Here is a 14495-nt window from a genome sequence, read left to right as displayed (position 1 = left end):
AGCCATGCAACAATGACAAGATAATGTTGATGTTAAAAAGAACAGCTTCTCCCTGTAACAAAACTCAGGGCCATTAGGAGTCAGTTTCTGTTATGTATCAATTTCTGTTATGTATGTCTTTGTGTATGTATGACAAACATATGTATTGTATATATATGGTTACATATGGTTTTATATATATATATACATATATATATATATATATATATATATATATATATATGTATCTGTGTGTGTGTACTGATAGATGAGCTCTATAAGTTGCCCATCCAATTGTGTTTCATAGTCTTTCATAGATAATAGAGATTTATAATTTCATAGTGTTTCACAGATAATAGGAATTCTTCATCCACTTGGTTTCTTTTGTGTAGATAGTTGAGGTTAACTCTTTTGGGTGATTATAGGGCTTAAGAGGTTTGCAGTGTTCTGAGGTTTTAAAACAATCATTTCAATGTCATTTTGGAGGGGATTATTTGGATGTCCTTACCATCTATAGACTAAAGAGTATAACTCCAAATCAGAGTGTCTCCTTGTTGAGGTCCAGATAATGGAGGAGTAGAACTCAGCTCTCTATGTCACTTTCAGTCATAGATGAGTATTTAGTGACTCGGTCACCTCCAAGTGGACACTGTGAAACCCAATAGAATCTCTGAGGCATTCTGCCTTGATGCTCATTGTTCTGGTTCCTAGGATTCTCCCCTCTCTAGAAAGATAATCATTTTGGCAAGGTATCAACAAGACCTCCTCTATGATTGATGTTTTTGCTACTTCCCTCGTCAAGGTGGGAGGAATGAAGGGGGTCCTCGGGAATTTAGGGAGGCAGTACTGAAGAAGAGGGAAATAATGGGAACTGGGAAGAAGAAATGTAAGCAAAAGAGCCAGAAACATTTTGAAGCTTATCTAATCTTTCTTTCCTGAGCTGTTATTCAGGGATGGCTGATTTTTTACTTGGACTCCAGGGATTTCATTCTCGCTTGTGGGGCTGGAAAAGATCTAATAAGGCACAAATTGAAAATGGAAAGAGCCCAAACCAAACTTGACTATGTACCTCATATGCTATCCTTGGATCCAGACAGGTGGTACACAACTGAACAACCTGCTTCTGGGGCGTGTGTGTATGTGTGTGTGTGTGTAAAAAGAAATGGTGGTTCTGATATGCTTTGGGGAGAGAATGATCTATACATTAAAATTATTTTGGATGTCTTTTGCTTTTACATCACTCATCACAGTTATTTCCAAATATATTTGTAATGAAGAAAAATCTGATAGTTAAGCAAAACCTATTGAAACGGTAACTTCCTCTAATAGTACACGCAACATCTCACTCCCATGCTCCTCTAACTCTCCAAGGAAAAGAAGGAGCTTTATTTTCTCTTTTCTTTGCTGGAGCCAAAATTAGCTATTATCATTATACAACATTCAGCTTTGTTTTTATTCCTCTCTCAGTGTCTCTTTTGTAGTGGTTGGAAGCATTGTTTTCCTGCTTCTACTTATTTTACTCTGCATCAGTTCGGAGAAGTCTTCTGAGTTGCTCTGAATTCCTCCTATTTGTCATTTCTTGACTGTAAAGTAATAATTTGATGACAATTAGATGTCATAAATTCTTTAGCCATTTTCTAGTCTACTGGCATCCAGTTTATTTTTTGCAGCCAAATAAGGGCTGCTCTAAATATGTGGGTGTATATGGGGCCTTCCTTTGATCATCTTGGAGTAAAGGCCCAGCATTGGGCTCTCTAGATCATTGGTTATGAACCGTGTGGTAATTTTTCTCACATAATTCCAAATTGTTTTCCAAGATGCTTCGACCAATACCCAGCTCCACCAAGAAAGTCATAGATAGGTGGGACTTGTGATGAGGGCAAGGCAGCCTGCTTAGTGGATTTTGAATTAGAGGTCCTGGATTCAAAATTCAACTCTGCCACATATTCTCTGTGGACCTTGATCTCATCTGTAAAATGGAGGGGGTTGGCTTAGCCATCTCTAATATCCCTTTAAGTTCCAAATCTGTGATTCTAGTTCTAATCCTCTAACTGGTCTGCTTGGGGGAGAGGCTTTTTCACTCTGGAAGGGATGTGCTAGTGTGGCCCACTGATATAAAGGTATGCTGTGGTTGCATTGAGCTTTTAGAGGGGCAGAACCAAAAGCTGTTCTGAGCTTCCTGGGAAGGAAAGAGTCTCAGAGAAAACTGGAAATGGGGGAGTGGTGAGGAAGGAGGCAGAAGAGTTTAGGAGGAAGAGTTATCCAACTACCATCTTTTTGAACTGAAGATGCCTGGGTTAATGGTAAAAGAAGCCATTTCTCCCTAGAGCAGGCCAGGGATGGAAAAGTTGAGCTTAAAAAACAGAACTTACAGAGACAGTATAATATCAAGGAAAGGAAGCTGGGTCAGAATTCAAACCCAACCTCCCGTGTTTGCTAACTGTGTAATTGGCACAAATCCATACACTTGTCTTATCCTTCATTTTATACACGAGGAAACAGACTAGCAATAGTCATAGCATTTACTTCAAAGGAATGTTGTAAGGATCCTTAAAAGATAATAGAGGCATCAGCTATATAGACCCCTCCAGTTAGTGTCTAGCTAATTTAAGAGCCAGCCATATGGGCCACACTCTCCTCCCCATCTCCCTTCCCCCCCCCAGCAAACTAAAGGTTAGAATTTGCCTTCCCTCTTCTCAGAGAGTCCAGGGCACATTGCTCTCCATTCACTCTTGAATCTGATAGTATATAGCTGCATGATCATGGGCAAGCCCTTTTATCTCTTTGGGCCTCAGTGGGCAGAGATTGGAATACAGGGGATTAAGGAGAGAGAAGAGTGGAAAGAGTGTTAGATTTACCGTAAAGGCCAAAGGGCACTCCTGGTGTGACCTTTGGCAAGTCCAGATTTTCTGGTTCTCAGGTGGACTGGATGACCTTGAAAGCTCTCCCAGCTCCAGCATCCAAAGATAATCAATGTGCTGCTTGGGATGGCTGGAGTAGTAGTTTGTTCTTTCCTCTAGACACAGTGGGGTGATTTCCTTGGGAAGCTCAAGTTTGCTGAGGAGCTAACTTCTATGCCAGGTCCTCAGAGTCACTTGTTCTATGGATCAATGTTTTTAATTAGATGTTTTTTCCTTGTTGCTTCTTTATTGGATTGAGTAAGCAAATTAAATTGAATAATTTGTTGTTAGGTCATTTAAATGCCAACTCTGTTTCATAACCTGGGCAGGTGCCAGATTTGAGAGTCCATCCTAATGTTGTCCCTATGTGTCCAGAGTCAGAGGGCAGCCAGGTAATTGGGCACACCCCCAGGGTGCCAATCAGCAGGCACTTGATCATCATGCATCAGTGGTAGAGGTGAGCCATTCTGGGCTAAATTTGAGAAATACTCCAGATTCTGATTAGATTTCCGAGTTTGGCTCCTAGGAGCTTTTTGCCAGGTCCTAGCTGAGGACAAGAGGAGGAAGGCAAGGTTCCCTCCCTGCCCGGGTTGGTTTTTAAACTGGAGGATGCCCCAGGAGCTAAAATGGACACTTCCAAGGCTCAGAAACCTGGGGACAATAAGCAAAAGCCAGATAAGAGGGTGGCAGCAAGACATATTTAGAGCCAGGGGGTCCCAAATGGGATAAGCTGGGCATTGTATACAAGAGAGGACCAGGACTGAGTTAAAGCTCCAAGGGCAGTAACTGATGGAGCAAGTATAGGTCCCCAAGAGTGTCACCATTGATTAATCTTAAACTAAGATTCACTAAGATGCTTCCTAACTTGATAACCGTGGGTCACTTAACATTACTGAAACTCAGTTTACTTAGCTGTAAAATAGGGATAAAAATACTCACAGGGTTGTTTGAATAAGGCTCAATTAAGATGTCTAGAAAGTGCTTTGCAAACCTACACTCACTATAAACATGTGAATTATTATTGTTGATGATAATTAAAATGGCTGGCATTTGTCTAGCATTTTGCAATTTGCAAAGCTCTTTGAATACATTATATCATTTGGATCTCATGACAACCCTATGAGCAAGTTGGAGTCTCCTCAATCAGCAATTCATAATGGAGTCAATCCCAGCTCAGACACTTTCTCCTCGTGTGACATTGAACGAGTCAATTAATCTCCTTCAGCCTCAGTTGTCCCATCTGTAAAATGAGGAACTTGAAGGCTTTTCTAGATTTCGATCTATGTTCAGATTCTGGCTCTAGTGCTTGCTACTTCCATGATGCTTAACCAAGTCATTTGTCTTTATTTTCCTTATAGTGGAGAATGTGGAATAGTGGACCCCTGAGGGTTCTTCTGGTTCTAGATCTGTGATTATGACTGATTCTTCATTGATTGGAACATTATTTGTGGAAGAGAAAAACAATGGTCCAACTTCTCATGTCAAAGAGGCCAAAGTTGATAGCTTCTATAAAGACCTACAACATCTTCTACAAATAACACTGAAAATAACCAGCCATAGGGGACTGGAATGCTAAAATAGGGAATCAAAATAACAGAAATAACAGGCACATTTAGTGTTGGAGTACAAAATAAAGCAAGGCAGAGATTAATAATGCAGTTTTGTCAAGATCACTCTCTGATCATAACAAACATCCTCCCAATAACCCAAAAGGCAACTCTAAACATGGGACATCACCAGGTGGTCAATATTGAAATAGATTAATAATATACTTTTCAGCCGAAGGTAGGGAAACAGTGAGTTAGAACAAGACCTGGAACTGACTGTGGCTTAGACCATGAGCTTCTTAGTGCAAAATTCAGACTTAAATGGAAGAAAGTAGGGAAAACCATCAGACCGCATAGGTATTACCTAAATAATATCCCTTATGAATATGAAGTGGAGATGAATAGATTTAAAATATTAGATCTGGTAGAGAGAAGGCCTGAAAAATTTTGAACAGAAATTTGGAATGCTGTACAAAAGATGCAACAAAACACATTCCAAAGAAAAGGAAGAGTGAAAAAAGAAAATGGCCATCTGATGACGCTTTACAAATAGATGAGGTAAGAAGAAAAGGGGAAGGAAAAGGAGAAAGGGAAAGATCTACCCAACTGAATGCAAACTTTTTGAGAATAGCAAAGGGAGGTAAGAAGGTTTTCTTAAATGAGAATGTGAAAAATTGAAGAAAACAATAGAATGGAAAAAGGCAAGTGATCTCTTCAAGGACATTAGAGATATCAAGGAAAAGTTTCATGTAAAAATGGGCATGATAAAAGACCAAAATGGTAGGGACTTAATAGAGGCAGAAGATATTAAGAAGTGGCAAGAATACACAAAAAACAATACAAGAAAGATCTTAACATCACCGATAACCAGATAACCATGATGTTGTGGTGATTGATGTAGAGGCAGATATCCTAGATAATGAAAGTCAAATGGACCTTAGGAAGCATTGCTAACAATAAAGCTGGTGGAATTCCAGCTGAGCTATTTAAAACCCTAAAAGATGATGCTGTTAAAATGCTGCACTCAATATGCTAGCAAATTTGGAAAACACCACAGTGGCCACTGGATTGGAAAAGATCAGTTTCTGTCCGGGCCCTAAAAAGGGCAATGCCAAGGAATGCTCAAATTACTGAACAATTGCACTCATTTCACACACCAGCAAAGTTTTATTAAAATTCTGCAAGTTAGGTTTCAGCAATATGAGAATTGAGAATTACCAGAAGCAGAAGCTGTTATTTGAAGAGATAGAAGAACTAGAGACCAAATTGCCAACATTTGCTAGATTATGGGAAAAAAAAAACAAGGGAGTTCAGGAAAAAACATCTGCTTCTGCTTCATTGACTGCACTAAAATCTTTGTGTGGATCTCCTAAAGGGGAGCCACTGTTTTCTCACCAGGATCTTTTGAGTCTGTGGCACAGGAGCAACCTAGTTGGCATTAATAAAATGCTCAGTAGGGGTAGGAGAGGAGCGTTAGGAGGAAAAAAAATCAGGGGAAATGAATAGCGTGTCTGGAGAAAAGCCAGGGGATAAGGTCTAGAGAAAGAGGCGATACTGATAAAAATTGATTCTCCTGCCATATATAAAAGTGGGGAAAGTAGAAAGTCTATGTTTGATTATTTACTGTCTTGGGGAAGGTGGAGGGAGGGAAAGAAGGAGAAAATTGGAGCACAATGTTTTGCAAAGGTGAATCTTAAAAACTATCTTTGCAAAAAATACTATTTTTTAAAAATTTTAATAGCTTTTTATTTATAAGATATATGCATGGGTAATTTTACAGCTTTGACAATTGCCAGACCTTTTGTTCCAGTTTTTCCCCTCCTTCCTTCCAGTTTTTCCCCTCCTTCCCCCCACCCCCTCCTCTAGATGGCAGGATGATCAATACATGTTAAATATGTTAAAGTATAAATTAAATACAAAATAATTATACATGTCCAAACCGTTATTTTGCTGTACAAAAAAGAATCGGACTCTGAAATATTGTACAATTATCCTGTGAAGAAAATCCAAAATGCAAGCGGGCAAAAATATAGGGATTGGGAATTCAATGTAATGGTTCTTAGTCATCTCCCAGAGTTCTTTTGCTGGGCGTAGCTGGTTCAGTTCATTACTACTCCATTGGAACTGATTTGATTCATCTCATTGCTGAGGATGGCCAGGTCCATCAGAATTGATCATCATATAGTATTATTGTTGAAGTATATAATGATCTCCTGGCCCTGTTCATTTCATTCAGCATCAGTTCATGTGAGTCTCTCTAGGCCTTTCTGAAATCCTCCTGCTGGTCATTTCTCACAGAACAATAATATTCCATCACATTCATATACCACAATTTATTCCGCCATTCTCCAATTGATGGGCATCCACTCAGTGTCCAGTTTCTGGCCACTACAAAGAGGGCTGCCACAAACATTCTTGCACATACAGGTCCCTTTCCCTTCTTTAAAATCTCTTTGGGATATAAGCCCAGTAGTAACACTGCCGGATCAAAGGGTATGCAGAGTTTGATAACTTGCAAAAAATACCATTGAAAGAAAAAGAAAAAAGTATATATGGGTATGCTTATAATAGAACCAGAACAAGGAACCTTAGAGATCCTATCCATTCTCTTTCTTCCTTGACTTCATTCACTATCAATCTCAGATTCCTAGAACTCTAGTTTCTGCCTGAGTGTATGCTTGCTCCAGAATCCACAATGACTCCCTATTGACAGCTGCATCCAACTCAATCAAACCAATAGATTCTAGCCTGTACTCCAATTCTCTGATGCCCTATCATGGCTCAGACAAATCTCCAACTCCTCACAAACTGTCTTTCCTAAGCTAATTAATCAAGAATGAAATGAAAAGGATTTGAATCCCCCTCCTCTTCAGCTCCCACCTGGGCTGTTGCTGCCATGGGCAATCAGTGTACTTTCCGTTGCTTTGTACAGTGTTTACATCTGCTCTCAGCATGCCTACTGGCTGTCTTTGGTTCAGCAGCCCAGCATAGGACTCTGGGCCTCAAGCCTGCCCTGATATACCTTGGAGGGGGCAGTATCATAAATAAGGACTGTCTCCCACCCCAGCCACCATCATCAATTAGGGAGCATCTTGACTGGTCTTGACTCTGAGTCAAAATGCCCATTAATCTTCATCCTGTTCATTATCACTCTCCTTTGGCTTTATTAGCACACTCCCCATCCCATTTGTCCTCTTTATTCTCGCCAGCCCCATTAGCTCCCCCTTCTTCTCTTTCCTGCCCTTGTTATTCTCCTGCTCCTTGGTTATCATCCCCTTAGACCATTATCACCCTCTTCTCCTTTGGTCCCTAGTACTCACCTTCTAATTATTATCCCATCATCTATGTTCCCAGAATCCCTTCTCCTCCTCCTCTTCTTCAGTATAATCATTCCTGAGGCAGGTTCTTTCCCTCTTCCCACCAGCCTGATTCCCTCACCCCACTTATGCTGAGAGAGCTAAATGCATTAATGAGGGCCAGGGACCCAGTCTGGGGGACCGGGAGGCAGAAGTCCTTGAAACATCATCCTGGCATCAATTCCCCAAGGAGAGAGGGGGGCGGGGTGAGGCCTGAAGGGCAAAGAGACACTGGTGCAGCCCAATTACCAGCCTCAAGCCTGAAAGGAAAAAAAAAAAACCAAAAACCCTTTCTCTGTCACATTCAAGGAGAGAGATAATTCTTATCCTTCACAGAGACAACTCCCCCAATCCCTGGGGGTCCTGGTTGCCTAGCCAGGCTCAGCTTTATGTGGAAAGCAAAAGGATCTCACCTGCTCACCTTGTCCTTATTACCGCTTCCAGGCTAACACAGGAGTCTGGCAGAGAAGAGGAAGTGAATAGAACAAGATCTTAAACCGCCAGGAGGCACCGCCCCAGTGGTTACTGTCCTAGGTGGGCATGGGTAACTTTTAAAATGAGAAACCAGTAAAGCTACCATGTGAGAGGATTACAGGAGGGGGCCAAGAGCTTGCCATGAAATCTACCTTCCAAGAGGCCTCAGATGGGGGCCGGCACTGATACCATTTCAATGAGGCTAGCTAAAGTTGCCTTTTTTTAACTCTTTGTAGGATCATTGATTACAGTCTGGTCCAGTCCTGTCACTGTGCAGAGGAGAAAACTGAGACCCAGAGGAGGGGAGGGACTTGTCTTTCTTATAGCTACAAATTCTAGGAATATTTCTGAGTTTGGCTTTCATAGCTTTTATAATCTGCTCACAAACTGCCTTTCTTCCTTGCAGCCACACTATTCCTATAGAGCCCAGCTGCTTAAACTGTGCTTTTAGGACCCCATATGGGCTCTAGTAACTGAATGTGAGAGTTGCAAATAATAGCATATTATTTATTATAAGTAAACGTTTGATTTGTATGCCCGGGATCACTTGTGGAAAAAGTTTAAGAAGCTCTGGTTTAAGGGGTGCCTAGTCCAATCCACATCTGAGGGGCAGAGCCAATATGGCAGAGAGTAGACAGGTCTTTATCTGAACTCTTCGTGGTGTCCCTCAGATCAACACCAGATCAAGCCTCTGGTAGAGTGACAGAACCCACAAATATTTAGAGTGTTAACAAATTTCCAGCAGAAGATATTTTGGAAGAACTTCAGAAAAGGTCTGTTTCAATCGGACATGGGAGGGAGGTAAGGGGGTTAGTGCAGGGGCGGGGGGAGATGGGGTACAGTGGCCCAGCACAGGCACAGAGCAGGCACCCCGGGTAGTGTGGTGTCAGTGCTCTGGGGAATCTATCCAGAGGCTCTTAGTCAGAATACAGCAACTTTGGCTGTTCCGTCCTGGTTACAAGCCAGTGGATCAGATTAACTGAGACATCCAATCCAAATACAAAAGGCACATAGTGAGCCTCTGAACCCCAGAATAGTGGGACGTGGCCATGGCCACCCAGCCCCAGAAGGAAGTCAGCAGCACTGGCCCAGGTTAGCCTAAAGCTGCTGTCACCTGTAAAGGAAGCTTGGGACAATCTCCCCTTTGCCCTAAGATCAGACCTCAACCTTGAAAAAAATTGAACAAAAAAGCAAAAAGAACTCTGACCATAGGTGCTTTTGTGGAGAAAGAAAAGAGAAGACCTCAAACCCTGAGGCTATTAAAGGCAAATCATCTCCAGATGAAGCTCCAGAGGGTGATATGAGTTGGTCTCCATATCATAAGGCTCTTTTGGGAGAATTCAAAAAGGATCTTAAAAGAAAGTTAGAAGAAAAATGGGAAAAGAAAACAGGAACTTTACAAGAGGATTTGGGAAAGGAAATACAAATTACCTGAAGAAAACTCCTTTAAAATAGATTTAGTGAAATGGAAAAATCATTTCACTCCTTACAAAATAGATTTGATGAAATGGAAAAAGCAAATAGCTCCTTACAAAATAGATTTGAAAAAGAAACCAATTCGTTCAAAAATAGAATTTGTGAAATGGAAAAAAGTCCAATGGACAAAACACTTCATTTAAAAGTCCAATTGGCCAAATTCAAAAGGAGATAAAAAAGCTAACTGAAGAAAATAATTCACAAAAAATTTAGAATTGAACAAATGGAAGTGACTTTAAGAATCAGTCAAACAAAACAGAAAAATGAAAAAAAATAGAAGAAAATGTAAAATACCTCAGTGGAAAAGCAACTTATCTGGAAAATAGATTTAGGAGAGACAACCTAAGAATTATTGGACTTCCTAAAAACCATGAAAATCAATGAATATGCCCTGAAAAAAGAGCCTAGACATCTTTCAAGAAATCATCAAAGAGAACTGTCTTGATGACCTAGAACCACAGGGTAAAAATAGCCATTGAAACAATTAACTGATCACCTCCTGAAAGAGATTCCAAAGTGAAAATTCCAAGGAGCATCTCAGCTAACTTTCAGAATTATCTGATCAAGGAAAAAATATTGCAAACAGCCAGAAAGAAACAACTCAGATATCGAGGAGCCATAATCAGGATTACCCAAGACCTAGCAGCTTCCACTTGAAAGGACAGAAGGACCTGGAATCTGATATTCCAAAAGGCAGAGGAACTTGGATTGCAGCCAAGAACCAAGTAACCAGCTAAAGTGAGCATTATGTTTCAGGGGAAAAGATGGACATTCAATGAAACACATGAATTTCATTCATTTCTGATAAAAAGACCAGAGCTGAACAGAAAATTTGATCTTCAAATACAGAATTCAAGAGAAGCATAAAAAGGTAAAAAGGAAAGAAAAAAAGAAATGTCTTTTAAAAAATTAAAATGCTTATATAGCTATATGGCAAGATGATATGTTTAACTCTTGAGATCTGTATCTTTATTATGGATGAACTTAGGAGTGCAGGTATAATTTGATTTTATTGTGAACATATAAGAAAGAAACTAGAAGAGGAAAGGGGATTCTACAGGAAGAAGAGGAAAATGGAGTTAAAATGGGGTGAATTATATCTCATGGAGCGGCAAAAAGACCTATTACAATTGAGGGAAAGAAGTGGGGGATGAGAATTGTGTGAATCTTACTCTCATCAGATTTGGCTCAGTGAGGGGATATCAGACACATTTCCATAAATTTCTCCACAGAGAAACTTGTCTCACCCTACAGGGAAGAAGGAGGGGGAAGCTAATAGAAGGGAGAACAGAAGTAGAGGGGGAAATGTATAAGAAAGGGGGAAGAGCTGCAAAAGGGGAGGGTTGTTTGAAGGAGGTAGTAGTAAGAAGCAAAATACTGGGGATGAGGGAACAGGGGAAAGGAAAGAGAAAAGTATAACTTGGGGAAAACAAGATGGCAGGAAATACAGAGTCAGTAATTTTATCTGTGAATGTGAATGGGATGAACCCTCCCATAAAACGGAAGTGAATAGCAGACTGGATTAAAAGCTAGAATCCTATAATATGTTGTTCATAAGAAACACATTTAAAATAGAGTGATACATTGAGAGTAAAGGTAAAAGGCTGGAGCAGAATGTGTTATGCTTCAAGTGAAGTAAAAAAGCCAGAGTAGAGATCCTGATCTCAGATCAAGCAAAAGCAAAAATAGATTTAATTAAAAGAGATAAGGAAGGAAACTACATTTTACTAAAAGGTACCATAGATAATGAATATCAATATTAAGTATATATGCACCAAGTGGTATAGCATCCAAATTCCTAGAGGACAAGTTAAGAGAGCTGCAAGAAGAATTAGACAGCAAAACTATACTAGAGGGGTATCTTAACCTTGCTCTCTCAGAACTAGATAAATCAAAACACAAAATAAATAAAAATGAGTTAAGTAGTTAAATAGAATTATAGAAAAGTTAGGTATGATAGACCTTTGGAGAAAATTGAATGGAGACAGAAAGTAATATACTTTTTTTTTCTCAGCAGAACATGGAACCTATACAAAAATTGACCATGTATCAGGGCATAAAAACTTTAAAACCAAATGCAGTAAGGCAGAAATAGTAAATGGTTTTTTTTAGATCATGATGCAATAAAAATTACAAGCAGTAAAAGGCCAGGGAAAATAGACCAAAAATTAATTGGAAACTAAAAAATCTAATCCTAGAGAATGAATGGGTAAAACAATCTACCCACATCTGAATATGAATCCCCTCCACAAAACACCTGACAAAGGGGCACCCAGTCTCTTCTTTAAGCTCTCCAATGATGGGAACTATTTACTTTCTGACATAACCATTCTCAATCTGGCACAACTCAGAAGGTAAAGAAGGTTGGGTTTTTTGTTGTTGCTGTGATTGTTGGTTTGTTTTGTTTTAATATTGAACCAAAATCTGGCTCTGTAACTTTTGCGCATTTATTTTAGTTTAATATTCTGGCAATAAGCAGAAGGAGTTTAAATATACATCTGGCGTGACAACCCTTCAAATCAATGATTACGTGTTGATGTTAAAAATCTCCTGCTCCTGGGAGAAGCTGGGTGGTGATGTAGTAGATAGAGTGCTGGTCCTGGACTCAGGTGGATCTGAGTTCAAATCCAGCCTCAGACTCTACTTTCTCGCTCGTGTGACCCTAGACAAGTCACTTAATTCCAGTTGCCTTGTGAAAAAAAAAATCCCTTGTGCCTTCAATTGGTCATCATATGGCATGATCTCAAGGCCCTTTGTTAGGGCACCCATCCTAGTCACCTCCCTTTCAGTGCTTTGAAACTGATCAAAGTCTTTCCTGAGAGCTGAACACAATCCTCCAGATGTAGTTTGATGAGGGCAGAGTGAAACCAGCACCATCACCTCTTTAACCTTAGATACTGCTGAACCTCCCTAAGCTTTCATTAGCTTTCTTGGCTAGGATCACATGGGTGTTTTTCTTTGAGCTAAATAAACTGTAATCTCTAGGTCTTTTTAATGTGAGCTGCTGCTCAGCTATCTCTCTCCATAAAGCAATATGTCTCTTCTGGCCCTATTTTCTAGCGGCCATATCTAATCCTTACTTATTCTCTTTTCCCATCCCATTCAAACTGGTGTTCAGCTCCTCTTCCAGTCATTCCTCCAGCTGGGAGCCTTCCTCTTTTGCTCCACCCCCTAATGTAATAGGTTTCAGTCCAAATGCTATTTATTCTGCTTATCATTTCTTTGGGAGACTGAGTTCAAAGGACTTCTCCAGGCTTTCCAAATAGAGTAAGGAGAAAAAAATTCTCCCTATCCTGGGAACATTTACGTCTTGAAAAATCTTCCTTTTCCAGTGCCTACCTACCTGGGATGTGTTTTATAAAAAGAGAATGGCATCAACAAACATCTCATACGTATAAGATTGGAGAAATTGATTTAAAAAAAGAAAATGACAAATGCTGGAATGACTGTGGAAAAATGGGTACATTAATGCACTGGATTTTGGAGCTGAAATGGTCCAGCCATTCTGGAAATGAATTTGGAGATATGTCTTGAAAAACTTTTACACCGAATAACCCTTTGACTCAGTCAGACTGCTACTGAGCTTAAACTTCAAAGAGATCAAGAACAAAGTATCCCTTTGTACAAAAATATTCATAGCAACTCTTTTTTGTGGTTGCAAAGAATGAGAATCACCTCCCAACCCTAACCAGTGAGCCCTCCCTCATAACAAAGAAAAGCAAGAAAAGAAAAACCACCAAATATCTCTAATGAGAGTAAACAGCATTTCATGTCAATAGTTCTCTCCCTCTCTGATGGAAAAAAAAGAGGTGTGTTTTCTTTGTGTAGGGATAGAGTGCTGGCTTTGGAGTAAGGAAGATCTGGATTCTCATGCCTTCTCAGATGCTAGCTGTATGACTTTGGGACAACTTACTTAACTTCTCTTTAAAATGAGAGAACACCTGTCAATTAGGGAAAAGCCAAAGAAGTTAGTCTATGAATACGATGGAATACTATTGTACTTTAAGAAATATGAAGAGAATGTTTTCAAAGAAACCCAGGAAGACTTTTGTGAACTAATGCAGAGCAAAGTGAACAAAACCAGGAGAATAATTTATATAATTATAACATTGTAAAGAAAAACAAACTTCAAAGGTTTAGAAACTAATCAACCATGACCAACCCCACTTCCAGGGGGACTCATGATGAAACAGGCTATCTATCTACAAGATAGTGAAGTGAGAGTCAGAGTACACATCAATTTTTTGGCGTGACTGATGTGGGAATTTGGTTTGCCTGACTATGCTTTCAATGGATTTTCTTTTTCTTGCTTTCTTAATGGTGGTGAGGCAGGGAAGTGGAGGCGAGTGAATTCAGAGCTAAAAATAAAATTTAAAAATGAGTTTAAAATAAATTAATTTTTAAAAGAAAAAAAGAGTTGAAGAGAAAGAAAATAGAGTTATTTTTTGGTTCTAGTAGAGGATTTGTATAGTTGATCATAGGACCATAGATCTAGTTCTGAAAACACTTCCAAGGTTATCTGCACCTTGAAATTGTAGCTGAGGAAGCTGAGAACCCCAAGAGGAGCAAGAGAGATCCCTAAGATCATTCAGGAAGTAAAATGGGAGAACTAGAATGGTGTCCTGTAACATCAACTTCAATACTCTTTCCCCTGAATTATACTTATAGGTTGATGTCAAACTGCATGTGGTGAGGGAGGATCCAGAACTTGGATATCAGTTTTAGAAGTTTATTCAGTTGGCAATTGGAAAGCTCTCTTACTC

Source organism: Sarcophilus harrisii, chromosome X, assembly GCF_902635505.1.
Source record: "Sarcophilus harrisii chromosome X, mSarHar1.11, whole genome shotgun sequence".
In the NCBI taxonomy this organism is placed as follows: Eukaryota; Metazoa; Chordata; class Mammalia; order Dasyuromorphia; family Dasyuridae; genus Sarcophilus; species Sarcophilus harrisii.
This window is presented reverse-complemented; position numbering follows the sequence as displayed.